This window comes from Ovis aries, chromosome 2 (genome assembly GCF_016772045.2).
Source record: "Ovis aries strain OAR_USU_Benz2616 breed Rambouillet chromosome 2, ARS-UI_Ramb_v3.0, whole genome shotgun sequence".
NCBI classification, from domain to species: Eukaryota; Metazoa; Chordata; class Mammalia; order Artiodactyla; family Bovidae; genus Ovis; species Ovis aries.
In genome coordinates this window covers 184,836,117-184,851,997 of record NC_056055.1, presented here as the reverse complement: position 1 = coordinate 184,851,997, position 15,881 = coordinate 184,836,117, and the positions used below count along the sequence as shown (strand labels likewise).

General features: G+C 45.3%; 1 protein-coding gene across 2 annotated transcripts in view; it reads left to right on the top strand.

Annotated features, from left to right (window-relative positions):
• Positions 1-15,881, top strand: part of SCTR (secretin receptor) — a 71,416-nt gene that overhangs the window by 14,649 nt on the left and 40,886 nt on the right. The gene's annotated exons all lie outside the window — the stretch shown is intronic.

The following is a 15,881-nucleotide window of genomic DNA, read 5'->3' as shown; positions in this document are numbered from 1 at the left end:
CATCCACTCTGGGATGTGCTCGTGTCCAGGTCCACTGGGTTTGTGGGAGGTAGGGGCTGGACCAACTGTATTCTTTCAGAGAATAAGCAGAGGGGAAGGGTCTGGAGCAACCCTGGTGAGCTGTCTACATGTGCTGAAAATCACATCGTCACCCACTCTTTGTTTCTCTGAGTTTATGGGTACAACCAGGGTGTTTGAACCATTATCTTCTGCATGATGACTTTACCCAGGTGAGTGTTTTGATGAGAGTTACTTCTCATGGTGGTGTACCTCTTATCTGTTCTCTCACCTCCATTGCTAGTTTGATGGGAGAGGTAACAGAAAGGCAATGTGGGGTCTGGAAAACTCAGGGTCCATTGCTGGCTGACCCTCACTGGCTGTGTGAATGTGAACAAATTATTTAATGTTCTGAGCCTCACTTTCCTGATCTATAAATCAGAGGTGATAAAGTATGTTAGAATTATAAATATATATAAATAAAGATGTTAAATATAGGTGCTTCTTAAAGATTATTAATTTAAATATTTATTATTATTAGTCAAGACAGTCAATATTATTAATTTGCTCTTTACATATTAATTTTATTTCTACTCCCTTCCTTCACTTATCTTCATAGCTTTTACTCATCTAAAGGCAGTGGAGGATGTGGCATTAAGAAAAGAATCCTTCACAAATAGTCAAACAAAGACTTGTACAGACAAGGTCTTCACTGTACTGGTTACAGTAGCCAACAGGTAGAAACAACCCAAGTGTCTGTCAGCTGATGAAAGATGAAGATGTGGTCTGTACCTACAATAGAATAGTGTTCAGCCTTAAAAAGGAGTGAAGCACTGGTACATGCCGCAATGTGGATAGATCTTAGGTGGTGCTATTGGTAAAGAATCTGCCTGCCAATACAGGAGATGCAGGAGACAAGGGGTTTGATCCCTGAGTTGGAAGGCACCTTGGAGTAGGAAATGGCAACCAACTCCAGTATCCTTGCCTGGGAAATTCCATGTACAGAGGAACCTGGTGGGCTACAGTCCATGGGGCTCCAAAGAGTCAGACGCAACCGAGTGACCAACCACAGGTGCACGTGATATGACTCTACTTATAGGAAACGTCTAGATTCGACAAATTCACAGAGACAAAAGTTAGATTAGTGGCTGTCGGGGGCCCAGGGGAAACGGCATGCGGAGCACCTGCATAGGCACTGCCTCTTAGTGGCGGTGAAATGTGTAGAACTAGGTAGAGGTGCTGGCCACACAAGACTCTGTCCTAAATGCCACTGACTGTACACTTTAAAATGCTTTCACTTTCATGCATTGGAGAAGGCAATGGCAACCCACTCCAGTGTTCTTGCCTGGAGAATCCCAGGGACGGGGGAGCCTGGTCGGCTGCTGTCTGTAGGGTCACACAGAGTCGGACACGACTGAAGCGACTTAGAAGCAGCAGCAGCAGCAGCAGCAGTGGTTAATTTTATGTTACATGAATTTCTTTTCAATAGACTTTATTGAAAAGTCTCTTCCAAGTGGCTGCACCATTTGAATTTCTACCAGTGATGAATGATCATTCCTGTTGTTCTATATCCTCGCCAGCATTTGATGTTGTGTTTTGTTTTTTTAATTGTAGTAAAATACCTACAACAAATTTTATTATCTTAACCATTTTCATCTATTTATTTTTCTTCCAGTTTTATTGAGATATAGTTGACATACAGCGTTGCATAAGTTTAAGGTATATAGCATAATGATTTGACTTACGTACATAATGAAAGTATTATCACAATAAGTTAAGTGAACATCTGTCATCTCATATAGGTACAAAGTTAAGAAATGGAAAAAAGTTGTATGATGAGAACTCTTAGGATTATTCTCTTAACAACTTTCATACATACCATACAGCAATGTTAATTGTCTTTATAATGGTATACATTACATTCCTAGTACTTATAACTGAAAGTTTGTACCTTTTGACTACTTTCATCCAATTCCCCCTAACCCCACCTCTGGTGACCACAAATCTGAATTGTTTTTGATGTATAATTGACCTATAAAACTATGTAATTTCTGTTACATACTTAGTAATTTAATATTCTATACATTTCAGAATGATCACCGCTGAGGAATCTAGTTATGATATGTGACCATACAAAGATACTACATAGTTGTTGACTGTATTCCCCTCTCTGTACATTTCATACCCCTAGCTCATATACTTTGCACCTGGGGCATTTGTATCTCTTAATGTCCCTCATCTATTTCTTTCTTCCTCCACCCAGCTTCCCTCTGGCAACTGCCTGTTTGTTCCCTGTATCTGTAACTCTGTTTCTGTTTAGTTTTGTTTGTTCATTTGTTTTGTTTTAGAGATTTCACATATAAGTGAAGTCGTACAGCATTTGTCTTTATCTGACTTATTTCACTTATCATAATACCCTCTAGGTCCATGCATGTTGCCACGACTGTCAAGATTTCATTCTTTTTATGACTGAGTAATATTCCGTTGTGTATATACACCACATCTTCTTTATCCATTCATCTACTGATGGGTACTTAGGTTGCTTCCATATCCTGACTATTGTAAATAATGCTGCAATGAACATATCTTTTCTAATTAGTGTTTTTGTTTTCTTTGGATAAATACCCAGGAGTGGAACTGCTGGATCACATGATAATTATATTTTTAACTTTTTGAGGACTCTCATAGTTTTTCCAGAGTGGCTCTACCACTCTACATTCCCACCAACAGTGCATGAGGGTTCCTGTTTCTGCACATCTTTGTCAACACTTGTTATTTCTTGTCTTTTTGATAATAGTCATTCTGAGAGGTGTGAGGTTACATCTCATTGTGGTTTTGATTTGCATTTCCCTGATGATTAGTGATGCTAAGCATCTTTTCATGTGCCTGTTGGCCATCTGTATGTTTACTTTAAAGAAATCTAAAAAAATACATAAATTTCATCATCTTAACCATTTCTCAGTGTGCAATTGTGTTAAGTTCACATTACTGAGCACCCAATCTCTAAAAACCTTTTATATTGCAGAACTGGAGCTCTGTACCCATTGAACAGCAACTGCTCTTCCTTCTTCCATTATCCCCTGGGAACCATCATTCCACTTTATATTTCTATGAATGAAATGGTTCTAGGAACCTCAAATAACTGGACTCCTACAGTTTCTGCCTTGTTGTGATCGCCTTGTGGTATCTCACTGGGGTTTTGATCTTCAGTTACATGATGATCAGTGATACTGAGCATGTTTTCCTGTGTTTCTTGGCTATTTGTATGTCTTGTTTAAAGAAATGTTCTCTCAAGTCCTTTGACCATTTTTAAGTAGGGTTGTTTAGTTTTTAGTTATCGAGTTACAGGAGTTCTTTATATATTTGGGATATTAGCCCCTTATCAGTGTGTGATTTGAAAATAATTTCTGTCATTCTATAGTTTACCTTTTCACTCTCTTGATTGTATCCTTTGATGCACAAAAGTTTTAAAGTTTGACTTATTATAATCTATCTAATTTTACTTTTGTTATCAGATCTTTTGGTATCATATCCAAGAAAGCACTGCCAAATCCAGTCTCATAGAACTTTCTCCTAAGAATTTTAAAATTTTAGCTGTTACATTTAGGTTCTTGGTCCATTTTGACTTAATTGTTAAATGGTATAAGTTAATCGTTCTTTTGCATTTGGGCATTCAGTTTTCCCAGCAGCATTTGTGGAAGGATAGTCTTTTTCTCATTGAATGGTCTTGGTATCTTGGTAAAAAGAATCACTTGACCATTCATGTGAAGGTTTATCTGTGGGATGTTTATTCTATTCCATTGGTCTATATGTCTGTCTTTATGCCAGTACCACACTGTTTTGATTACTGTAGCTTTCAAATAGGTTTTGAAATCAGGAATTATGAGATCCTCAACTTTGTTGTTTCTCAAGATGGTTTTAACTATTCCAAGATCCTTAGTTAAGTCGCTTGCTCAGTCGTGTCTGACTCTTTGTGACCCCATGGACTGCAGCCCACCACGCTCCTCTGTCCATGGGATTTTCCAGGCAAGAATACTGGAGTGGGTTGCCATTTGGATATTCCTTTAGGAATTTTAGGATGAATATTTCTATTTCTGAAAATGAAAGGAAAGTGTTAGTCACTCAGTCATGTCCAGTTCTTTGCAACCTCATGGACTGTAGCCCGCCAGGCTTCTCTGTCCATGGAATTTTCCAGGCAAGAATACTGCAGTGGGTAGCCATTCTCTTCTCCAGGGGATCGTCCCGATGCAGGGATGGAACCCAGACTCCTGCATTACAGGCAGATTCTTTACTGTCTGAGCCACCAGGGAAGACTGATTATATTAAATAAATTCTAAATAAATAAATATTAAAATATTTCTGTCTTTTGGATTTTTTAAAAATGGCTATGCCACATGGCTTGTAGGATCTCAGTTCCCTGACCAGGGATTGAGCCTGGGCCCCTGAAGTGAAAGCACTGGGTCCTTACTACTGGGCCCCAGGGAACTCCTTGTCATTGGAATTTTAATACAGATGGCATTAAATCTGTAGATCACTTTGGGTAGTATTGACATCTTAAAAATATTAACTCATCCAATCCGTTAACACAGAATGTCTTTCCATTTATTTGTGTTTTTAATTTCTTTGAGCAACATTTGGTAGTTTTCAGTGTGCAAGGCTTTCATCTTGTTGGTTAGTTTTATTCCTAAGTATTTTATTCTTTTTAATGCCATTATAAATGGGTTTGTTTCTTAATTTCCTTTGTAGGTTGTTTCTCATTAGTGTATAGGAATGCAACTAATTTTTGTGTGTTGATTAAAAAAATTTTTTTTATAATCTTATGTTTGCTTCCACTGCACAACAACACAATCAGCTACAACTACACACATATCCCCTCTCTCTTGAGCCTCCCAACCCCACCCTGCCTCTCTAGGTCATCCCAGAGCACCGGACTGGACTCCCTGTGTTATACAGGAACTTCTCACCAGCTAGCCATTTTACACATCATAGTGTACATATGTTGATGCTAGTTTCTGCATTCACCCCCCTCTCTTCTTTCCCCACTGTGTCCACAAGTTCATTCGCTACATCTGCTTCTCCATTCCTTCCCTGCAAATAGGTTCATCAGTACCATTTTTCTAGGTTCCATATGTGTGTATTAATATACAATATTTGTTTTCTCTTCAAATATTGTATAATATACAATATTTGTTTTACTTCATTCTGTATAACAGGCTCTAGGTTCATCCACCTCATTAGAACTGACTTAAATTCACTCTTTCTATGGCTGAGCAATATCCCGCTATATGTATGCACCACATCTTCTATCTTTATTATTATTATTATTATTATTTTAATTTTTATTTTTACTTTATTTTACTTTACAATACTGTGTTGGTTTTGCCATACATTGACATGAATCCATCACGGGTGTACATGCATTCCCAAACATGAACCCCCTCCCACCTCCCTCCCCATAACATCTCTCTGGGTCATCACCGTGCACCAGCCCCAAGCATGCTGCATCCTGCGTCAGACATAGACTGGCGATTCGATTCTTACATGATAGTATACATGTTACAATGCCATTCTCCCAAATCATCCCACCCTCTCCCTCTCCCTCTGAGTCCAAAATTCCGCTATACACATCTGTGTCTTTTTGCTGTCTTGCATACAGGGTCGTCATTGCCATCTTTCTAAATTCCATATTATGTGTTAGTATACTGTATTGGTGTTTTTCTTTCTGGCTTACTTCACTCTGTATAATCGGCTCCAGTTTCATCCATCTCATCAGAACTGATTCAAATGAATTCTTTTTAACGGCTGAGTAATACTCCATTGTGTATATGTACCACAGCTTTCTTATCCATTCATCTGCTGATGGACATCTAGGTTGTTTCCATGTCCTGGCTATTATAAACAGTGCTGCGATGAACACTGGGGTACACGTGTCTCTTTGAGTTCTGGTTTCCTCGGTGTGCACCACATCTTTATCCATTCATCTGCTGATGGGCATCTAGGTGCTTCCATGTCTTGGCTACTGTAAATAGTGCTGCAGTAAACACTGGGGTACATGTGTGTTTTAGAATTGTGGTTTTCTCAGGGTATATGCCCAGTAGTGGGTTTGCTGGATCATATAGTAGACTTATTCCTAGTTTTTAAAGGACTCTCCGTACTGTTCTCCATAATGGCTATATCAGTTTATATTCCTACTAACAGTGTAGGACGGTCCCCTTTTCCTCACACCCTCTCCAGCATTTATTGTTTGTAGATTTTTTGATGATGGCCATTCTGACTGGTGTGAGATAATGCCTCATTATAGTTTTGATTTGCATTTCTCTGATAATTAGTAATGTTAGTGTATTGCTTTTATATCTGCCCTATCACTTGCTGAGTCCACTTCAGAAATCACTGGGGCTTTCTACATGTAAGACCACATTGTCTAAAAACAGATAATTTTACTTCTTTCCTCAAATTTAGACAACTTTTATTTATTTATTCTTGTCTATTTGCTGTAGACTAGGGCTTCCAGTGGGTTTTCCTGGTAGCTTGAAAGTGAAAGTGAAGTCACTCAGTCGTGTCTGACTCTTTGTGACCCCCATAGACTGTAGCCCACCAGGTTCCTCCAGCCATGGGATTCTCCAGGCAGGAATACTGGAGTGGGTTGTCATTTCCTTCTCCAGGGGATCTTCCCGACCCAGGGATTGAACCCAGGTCTCCCACATTGGAGGCAGATGCTTTACCCTCTGAGCCACCAGGGAAGCCCTTTAGCTGGAAAAAAATCCACCTGCAATACAGGAGACCCTGGTTTGATTCCTGGGTTTGGGAACATCCCCTGGAGAAGGGATAGACTTCCCACTCCAGATTCTTGCGCTTCCCTGGTGGCTCAGATGGTAAAGAATCCAACTGCAATGTGGGAGGCCTGGGTTCAATCCCTGGGTTTGGAAGATCTCCTGGAGGAGGGCATGGCAACCCACTCCAGTATCCTTGCCTGGAGAATCCCCATGGACAGAGGAGCCTGGCGGGCTACAGTCCATGGGGTTGCAAAGAGTCGGACATGACTGAGCGACTAAGCACAGCACAGTACAGGGCTTCCAGTACTAGGCTGAATATAAGTGGCAAAAGTGGGCATCCTTGTCTCGTTCATGATCCTACAGGAAAAGCTTTCGGGCTTCATCACTGAATGTGATGTTCACTGTGGCCTTTGCATATATGACCTTTATTTTATTGAGATAGTTTCCTCCTATTTCTAGTTTGTGTTTCTATCATGAAAGGATGTTGGTTCTTGTCAAATACTTTATCTGCACCGGTTGAGATGATAATGTGTTTTTTGTTCTTCTGTTAATGTGGTGCCTCACATAAAGCAATCCTCACATGTTGAGCCATCCTTGCATCCCAAAGATAGACCCCACTTGGTTATCGTGTATAATTCTTTTAAAGTGCTGTTCAATTCAGTTGCTAGTATTTTGTTGAGAATTTTTATATCATTGTTCATCAGGGATATTTGTCTGTAGTTTTCTTTTCTTGTAGTCTTTATGTGTGTTTGGTATCGGATAATGCTGGCCTCATAGAATGATTTTACAACTATTTCCTCCTTTACAGTATCTTGGGTGTGTTTGATGAGGCTTGGTGTTAATTATTCTTTAAATGTTTGGTAGACTGTATGAGTGTGGCCATCTGGCCTTTCCTTTGTTGGGAGATTTTTTTGTTACAGATTAAATCTCCTGACTAGTTAGAGGTCTGTTCTGACTTTTGTTTGCTCCTGCCTCCGTCTTAGTAGTTTGAGTGTTTCAGGAAAATGATCCTTTTCATCTAACTTATTCAGCAGGCGTATTCTTTTGCAGTATTCTTCTCTCCAGGTCATGGCCTTTGTTCATGAAATTCTTGAGCTGTTGGATATCTGCTTTCTTATTGTCCCCCATGGCCAGGCCCATGACCCCTTTCCCACCCCACCCCACATACCCCCAGGAACCAGCCACCACCTAAGCTGCTGTTCCTGCTGTGTTGCAGCCTCCTTGTCCTCTTAGCTGTGTCTGCGAGGCTTTCCTCTCCTCTCCCTTCCTGTCTGCTTCCTTGCTCCAGGGAAGACAACTGTTTGACCTCTAGTCCAGTTGTGATGGTGGCTGTAAGGTGGAGGCAATCCCATCTCTGTATGTGAATTTCATTTCAACTTTTAAAAGGAAGAGGAGTGGAGGTGAGGAGAGGGGAAAGGAGAGGCCCAGGCTTTTAAATTAGACAGTGTGATCTTGAACAAGTCCTTAATGTCTCTGGACCTCAATCTCCACATCTGTTTTATGGGATTGGTGTGAAAATAAAAGCATTCATTCAAAAATATTTAACACTTCTTGTTTTGAGATGAAAATGGTAAGATTGATGGCACATAGACTCCTCTCTTCTGGCTTAGGAATGTGTTTTTATACACATGGCAGACTTGATATGCAAGCTTCATGATATAGGGGTTGCTTTTTCACACATCACAAAAGATCCAGAGCTCGTGCAGAGTTCCTGGGTATCATCAGATCCCATATTCCTCCTCTCTTTCTGCTCAATGTGTGACATGCACCGCCAGGTTGTAAGGTGGCTGCAGCACCTTGGGAGGAGGGGAGAGTATTTTGGGTGAAGAGAGATGAAAATCATGAGTTTGGATTAAGACACACATAATGGAGACTTCAGAGGAGGATTGGGCTGGGGAATGCTTTTATTTGGGTGGCAACTGAGACTGAGGTTGTAGGAGGAGTGGCCTTGAGATCCCTGCACTTACCTGCGGGGGGGGGGGGGGGGGGGGGGCGCTCCGCAGAAAGAGAGAGGCAGTGGAACTTCCCTCAGCAAAACCGAGGGGTCCCCAAGAGAGGTGAGCCTGCTGTCCACCAACCCAGCCCCTCAGCGAGTGAGAGACAATCAGAGGCGACAGGGGTTCCCTCTAAGCAGTTCCACCTTATTGCCACAAACTCTTGGTTTATATAGGCAAGCAAGGGGGTTTTGCGAGGGTTGCACCAATCACATTAAAGGTCAAATTATAATATGCCATAGTTGCACCAATCACGTTAAAGGTCAAGTCATCATGCGCTTCATTGTAACAGGAGTCTATGATGATCACGCGCTGTCCACTTGCACAGAAATCAAGAGAGCCAATCAAAAGTTTTGACAAACAACTTACGCCACACCCTCATCTCATCTGCCAGGTGCCATCTTAGCTCTAAACCGCAAAGCTGCCCTTCTTTTTTCAAGGTTTCCCATTTAGGGTCCCACACTTACGCCAGGTGCAGCCAGAGACAGGAGGAAGGTGGTGCCCTGGGAAGCAGAGGTCAAGCAGTGTGGATGCTGTGATGTGCTCTGGCCAAGTTACTAGCCTCTGCATGAGGGGTGGGCAGGATGAGAAGTTCCTTCTCCTATGCTGGCTGTGGAAGGTGCTGTGGGGGAACCAAACTGGGACCTTATGGCTCAGAGGGGGCCCACCATTGAGTCACAGGGCACCCCCTGCCATCCCAGGAACAGCAGCTGCCCTCATGTCCCCAAGGAAAATGTCTAAAATTCCAGTGACAGAGTGTGGGACTTGTATTCAGGCCTTAGGGATAAGGCCCAGACTGTCAGGCCCCTGGGAGAGATGATGGTAAACTTCAGCTCACATCAAGAAGTTATGGATGATTATTTTAAAAATTAGCATCTGGAGTGTTTAAATGTGCCAGTTGTTCCCCAGGGCTCCAGGATGAGGGTCAGCTCCTGACTTGGCCCTTGTTCATGCATCCACTCCAAATGTTTCCGCTTGGCCCAACCAGATTGCTTACAACTTTCTGACCATGTCGGTTCTCTCATGCTTCTGGGCATTTGCACATTCTGACCCCTCTGCTTCAGCTCCATTTCCTCTTCTCCAGTCCTGTCAGCTACTTCTCCAGGAAATGACTTCTGCTGGCATAGCTGGCCACCCTGACTTCTGCAGGACCACCCCACCTCCATCCCCCACCTCTCTTCCCCTCCTGGCACATCTGCACTGCATCGTGGGCATGCGTTTGCTGGACTGGGACAGACTACGTCCCTTTCCTCTAAGACCGAGCACTTGGTGTGTGTTTGTTGACTGACTTACAAGGTGAATGAGTGCAGACCCTCGACTGAGAGCAGAGAGAGGAGACGGGAAGGAGACAGAGGGAGATGAGGCAGAGCCTTTGTGGTAGAGGATGTGGGTGCTCCCAGCTTGCCCAGCTCACCACAGACCAGCCGAGGTGAGTGGTGTGGCCACGTTGCCCATGGCAGGTGCTTCCCAGAGTGTGACCTGGCCCATCACCCCGTGGGCGCTGACCTCAGATTGCAGGACCAGGGAGGCTGTGAATATACCCAGGTTGACTGACTTGCAGCAGGTCTGACTGTCTTCTGTCCCCAGAATGCTACTTGTGCATCCAGGGCTGAGAGGGCTCATTAGGGACTCCCGCCAGGTTCTGCTGTGAACTCTTGGGGAGACCTTGCTCTCTCCATGCAGTGAGGCCGTCCTTTATTCGCAGTGTTTGCCACTATGTCCTGCCAGGCCAGTGAGCAAAGGGGCCCAGGTTGACCCCACCCTAGCACAAAGGCTCAGACCTCTTCGATCTCTTTTGCATTTTGGCCTTCTGCAACTTTTATTTAGGAAAAGGTGTCTGTTGCTCTGAAAACCTGGTTTAAAAGCCCCTGGGGCAGAAGATGTGTGAGGACCCAGCCTCCTGGGAAAGTCTTCAGGCCTTTTCTGCTCAGAGGTTGAGAAAGCTGAGCCAGAAAAGCCATAATGGAACTTAGAACGGATGTGGTGGCTGCAGGGGAAGAGTCCCTCCGAGAAAGAAAACAGGAGAAACAGCAAAGCCGTGGAGCCCTTGGGCAGGCTCAGCCCGAGCATCCCCATCAGAACCTGGTGGGTGGAGGGGCTGGGCTGAGGCTGCCTGGATGTGGGTCCAACCCCGTAACTCTGCTCAGGAGCATGACTCCTGAAGGCCCTTCCATCCCCAGGAAGGATCTGTCTGGTACCCGAGGCCAGGAGGGGCTGGTAGACTCTCTGTTGGGGGTACAGGGTTAATGGTTAAGCTGCCTGGTCTTCCCTGGGGAGGAGGTTAATGTTTGAATGCGAAGAGAGAGACAGGAAATGCCACCCACCAAGCTGTCACCAAACTCGGCACACTTATCACAGATAAAAAATTAACTCCTCAGCTATTCTGGGCTAGGTAAGGCCTTCCCAGCACTTCCTGGGAGCATTTCAGGGTCACCCTAATAGCTTCATGGCCTGCCTTACTGGGCTATTTATTACTTTGTTTTCAGAAGCTGATACCCCCTCAGAGCTGGCTGGTGGAAGGGCTCTGCCTCACCCTAGGGAGGAATGTTCCAGAGACAGAGTGGAGGCAGGAAAGGTGTGGGCTTAGTGGTCGGACAGATCTGGGCAGGGGCACTGCTCTGTCACTTAGGGGCTGTGTGACCTTGGGCAAGACCTCTCTGGTTCTTCATGTCCTTGCCTTTAGACGGGGAACTCACCATCCCCTTTTCCTCTTCTCTTTGACAGTGGGCTCCCCACTCCCAAAGAACATGGGCTGCCTTCTAAAGGGTTGGGGGGGTCAGTGTGCCTTTTTATTGAAGTGAAATTCACATGATATTAGCCATCTTATTGAACAGTTCAATAGCATTTGGTGCATTCACAGGGCAACCACCACCTCTTTATAGCCCCAGAGCATTCTCATCTCATCATCCCAAAATAAAACCTGTACCCATCGCTCCTCATCTCCCTCCTTCCTCTGCCCTACCCCTGGCAACCATACCTCCACTCCCTGTCTCTGTGCATTCGCTGACTCTGTTCATTTTGTATGAATGGAGTCATAATCCGTGACCTTTGAGTCTATCTCCTTCCACTAATGTTTCCAAGGTTCATCTATGTAGTGGCACGTATCAGTGTGTCTTACATGCTGGCCTTTGATGCGGTTTCTCTAACAAACATTCCAGGTCCTTTTCTGGATTCCCCTGGCCCCTGATGGCCTCTGGCAGACAAACACTCTGGGACAACCCTCACCCTACTCAGAGCTCACCTCTCCCTATCCTTTCCTTGCCACAACTGACCTTGGCTCATTTTTCAGAAACAAGAAACTTATGTTTATGTAGCACTTTGGACAAATTTTTTTTTTTTTTTTTTTAGTTCTTAAAGCAACCCATGCAGTTAAGTACTGTTACCATCCCACTTCACAGATGAGGAAGTTGAGGCTCTTAGAGGCACAGGATCACCCAGTGCTGAAAGAGGACTCTCAGCCCACATCTTTTGACTGCAAATCCTGAGGATTGTTTATTTTGCGATCCAGACTGAACTGTGAGTGACTGATACTCTCACTCTCCCCAAGAAGATTTGCATTTGAAAAAAAAAATAGAGGAAGAGAGAGGCTGTTGGTGCCAATTAATGTCTAATTAGAGTGAGAGCATGAAAGGAAGCATTTCAGCTGGAGGAGGAGGAGCTTGTGGGTGGTTGAGGAGGACTCTGTGGGGCCAGTGCAGTTTGTACAGTCTAGGGAGGAGGAGGCTCAGGATCAGTGCTCACAAGCTCAGAAGCACTTGCCTTGGGCAAGTCTCTTGGAGGGAGAAGAACCAACCTGCCCCAGGGAAGTGGCACCCAGCCTCCCACTCAGAGGGTCTGTATCTCATCCAGTGCAGCCTCCAGCTGCATGACCCTCTCTGCTTGGATTCTTTCGGTAGTGGAGAGCTCACTTCTCCCCAAGATAGTTCATCCCAAGGGATAGCTTGTGCTTCTCGGTTTAAAGAGAAGCACCCCAGGCTTTCTGTTGTGCCTGCCTCCTGTGCTATGCTTTTTAATGCCTTTGCTGCCTGGGCCTCCAGTTCCCCTGACCCCACCCTGACCACCTCTGTGTGTGGTCCAGCCATCACAAGTAGGGCAACACGGTTCCCAACCTAGATACTGTAGGTCAGGTCATTCGCACAGCCGGCCGAGGAGACCTCCTTAGGGTGCCCTTGGGGTGGGCTCAGGAAGGCAGAGGGGGCTTGATGGAGCCCGGAAGCCGGCTGCTGGCTGTGCTTGTCTGTTGTGTCCCCATAGCCATTTCCCCTCTGGGTTTTCCCACTGTCTGGGGCAAATGGGCAGCAGGGCCCTTGAGCCTCTTTCGGGAACCTTCTGTTCCCTGCTCATCACATCACTCTTGTCTCCCTAGTCTGAGTGAAGTCCTGCTCTGTTTCCGTTTTTTCAGAATTATGACTGCAAGGTTGCAATCAAGAAAATCAAAATTATGATTTTCTCAAGAATTGTGATTGCACCAGAATTCCTCTTTATCCTCCTGCCTTGGGGGCCCTTTGGAAACAGGTCAGGGAGAGTGTAAGTTTTCCTGCCCTTCTCGGAGGCTGTGAACCAGTAATCTGAGAAGGAAGGAGAGAAAAAAGGGAAAAAAAATGCCAGGAGGGAAGAAAGATCCACTGCACACACACATCATTTACTTCCCACCAAAATTCTGGGGGGCATTATTTTATAGATGAGACCAATTTTATAGATGAGGAAGGTGGGGCTCATACATGTAAGTGGTGTGTTCAGAGTTCACTCCGTCCCTACCACACTTCACCTCAACCCAGGACCCCACGCTCTGCTGCGGGCGCTGGGCAGGCACCCCCTGCTGCCCACATGGTATTAGTGGTCTTTTCCTGTTTCCCTACTTGAACTTTCCCCAGTCTTCCCCTCCTGTCCCCTCCAGCCAGGTGGTCAGTGTTGACAGGTGACCTCAGAGATGGTAGAGGGTCAGGGGATTCCCTCTGCCCTGCCCTCCCTAGTGGCTCAGTGACAGTAGATCTGCTTACAAAACTCCTCCATCTCTTACCTCCTGGGTGCCCCCCAACCCTGACTCAGGCACTGAGCTTTGCAGCTCCTAGCCCTCCCCCAACCCACTGACCCGAGTACTGTGCCAGAGCCCCAGGGGAGGCCAGACCAGGACGCCATGCCACTTCTTTCATGCTCCACCTGTGCAGCCATCCCTCACTCAGGAGGAGCCTGTAGGGAGTGGGGTCCAAGGCCCTCCGTTCACACCCTGGAGCAGTGCAAACAGGGTCCCTGCAAGCAGCCAGGAGGCCACTCTGCTGCCTGCTCCCCCGGCCATAGGCCTTCCAGCCCACCTGCACCAGGCACCATCTGTACTGTGGTCTCCTTTATATCAATGGGATAACTCTTTTTTTCATCATGCTGTACATGAGATCTTAGACTTACTCATCATATACGGCTTCCCTGGTGTCTCAGTCAGTAAAGAATCTGCCTGCAATGCAGGAGACCCGAGTTCAATCCCTGGGTCAGGAAGATCCCCGGAGAAGGAAATGGCAACCCACTCCAGTGTTCTTGCTTGGAGAACTCCATGGATAGAAGAGCCTGGTAGGCTACGGTCCATGGGGTCGCAAGAGTCAGACACGACTTAGCAACTAAACCACCACCATCATATATAACTCCAACTCTGTAATCTTTGACCAACCTCTCTGTCTTCCCCCCAACACCCACCCCTGGTAACCACCGGTTCTATTCTCTGCTTCTATGAGGTTAACATTTTTGGATTCCGCATACCAGTGAGATGATAACAGTATTTGTCTTTCTGTGTCTAGCTTTTTTCACTGAGCACAATGTTTTCTAAGTTCATCCATGTTCACACATGGCAGGATTTCCTTTTTAAAAAATTAGAAAATTTTTAGGCTGAATGATGTTTCATCATGATTTTCTTTATCCGATTCTTCCTTTAATGGACACTAAGGTTGCTTCCATACTTTGGCTGTGGCAGTAATGTTGTAGTGAATATGGGGCTGCAGATAGCTCTTGAGACAGTGATTTCATTTCCTTCAGATGTGTATCCAGTAGTGAGATTGCTGGATCATTTGGTGGCTCTATTTTAATTTTTTTGAGGAAGCTCCACTGTTTTCCCCAGTGGCTATACCAACTTACATTCCCACCAACAGTGCATGAAGGTTTTCTTTTTTAAACTGACTTTTTTTTTAACTTAAGTCAGTTCAGTTTAGTCGCTCAGTCATGTCCAACTCTTTGTGACCTCATGAATTACAGCACACCAGGCCTTCCTGTCCATCACCAACTCCCAGAGTTCACTCAAACTCATGTGCATTGAGTCAGTGATGCCATCCAGCCATCTCATCCTCTGTCGTCCCCTTCTCCTCCTGCCCCTAATCCCTCCCAGCATCACAGTCTTTTCCAATGAGTCAACTCTTCGCATGAGGTGGCCAAAGTATTAGAGTTTAAGCTTCAGCATTAGTCCTTCCAATGAACACCCAGGACTGAACTTAGCCTCATCCTAAAAGGCAGTAACTACAAAATCACAGCTCTGATATACTTGTTGTATAACCTTTTAATGCATATTAAATTGTTTTTTAAAAGGTGTAACTATTAAAATTAAAAGTGTTCAACCATGTACCAGCCACCAGAGCCTACCAGTGAGACGTGCTCCTCACATGCTGGGCCAGGTCTGTTCCAGTGCTGAACCTGTCCTGACAGCGAGGCCAAGGCTGGGAGAGGATGGCCGTGTCACAGGGCTTGGGACATGAGCAGTGCCGTGTGGAGTTAGTGTCCAGGGCTGCTGCCACCAGCGGTCAGCCTGGAGGTGGGATCCTAGCTGCTGGCGCCCTGTATGTCAGTTTGCCTCTTGGGGCCTAGGTTCCTCATCTCTGCTTTGGGGCAGTGACCCTACTCGACCCCTGCATTGTACAGCTCCAGCCTGGACAGCCCCTTCCCAGCCTTTCTTTCCGCCTGGCCAATAGGAAGGATATGGGCATAAGCCAGCTGTGGGGGAACCTGTGTCCCTCTCGCTCTCATCCCCCACCAGCTGCTCCTCCCTTGCTTTCCGCAGCACCAGGCCATTGTCCCTGTGGGCCAGACCTGACATGACCCAGCTCAGGAAGCCTGCCAGATGCCCTGGCACCCTTCCCATCTG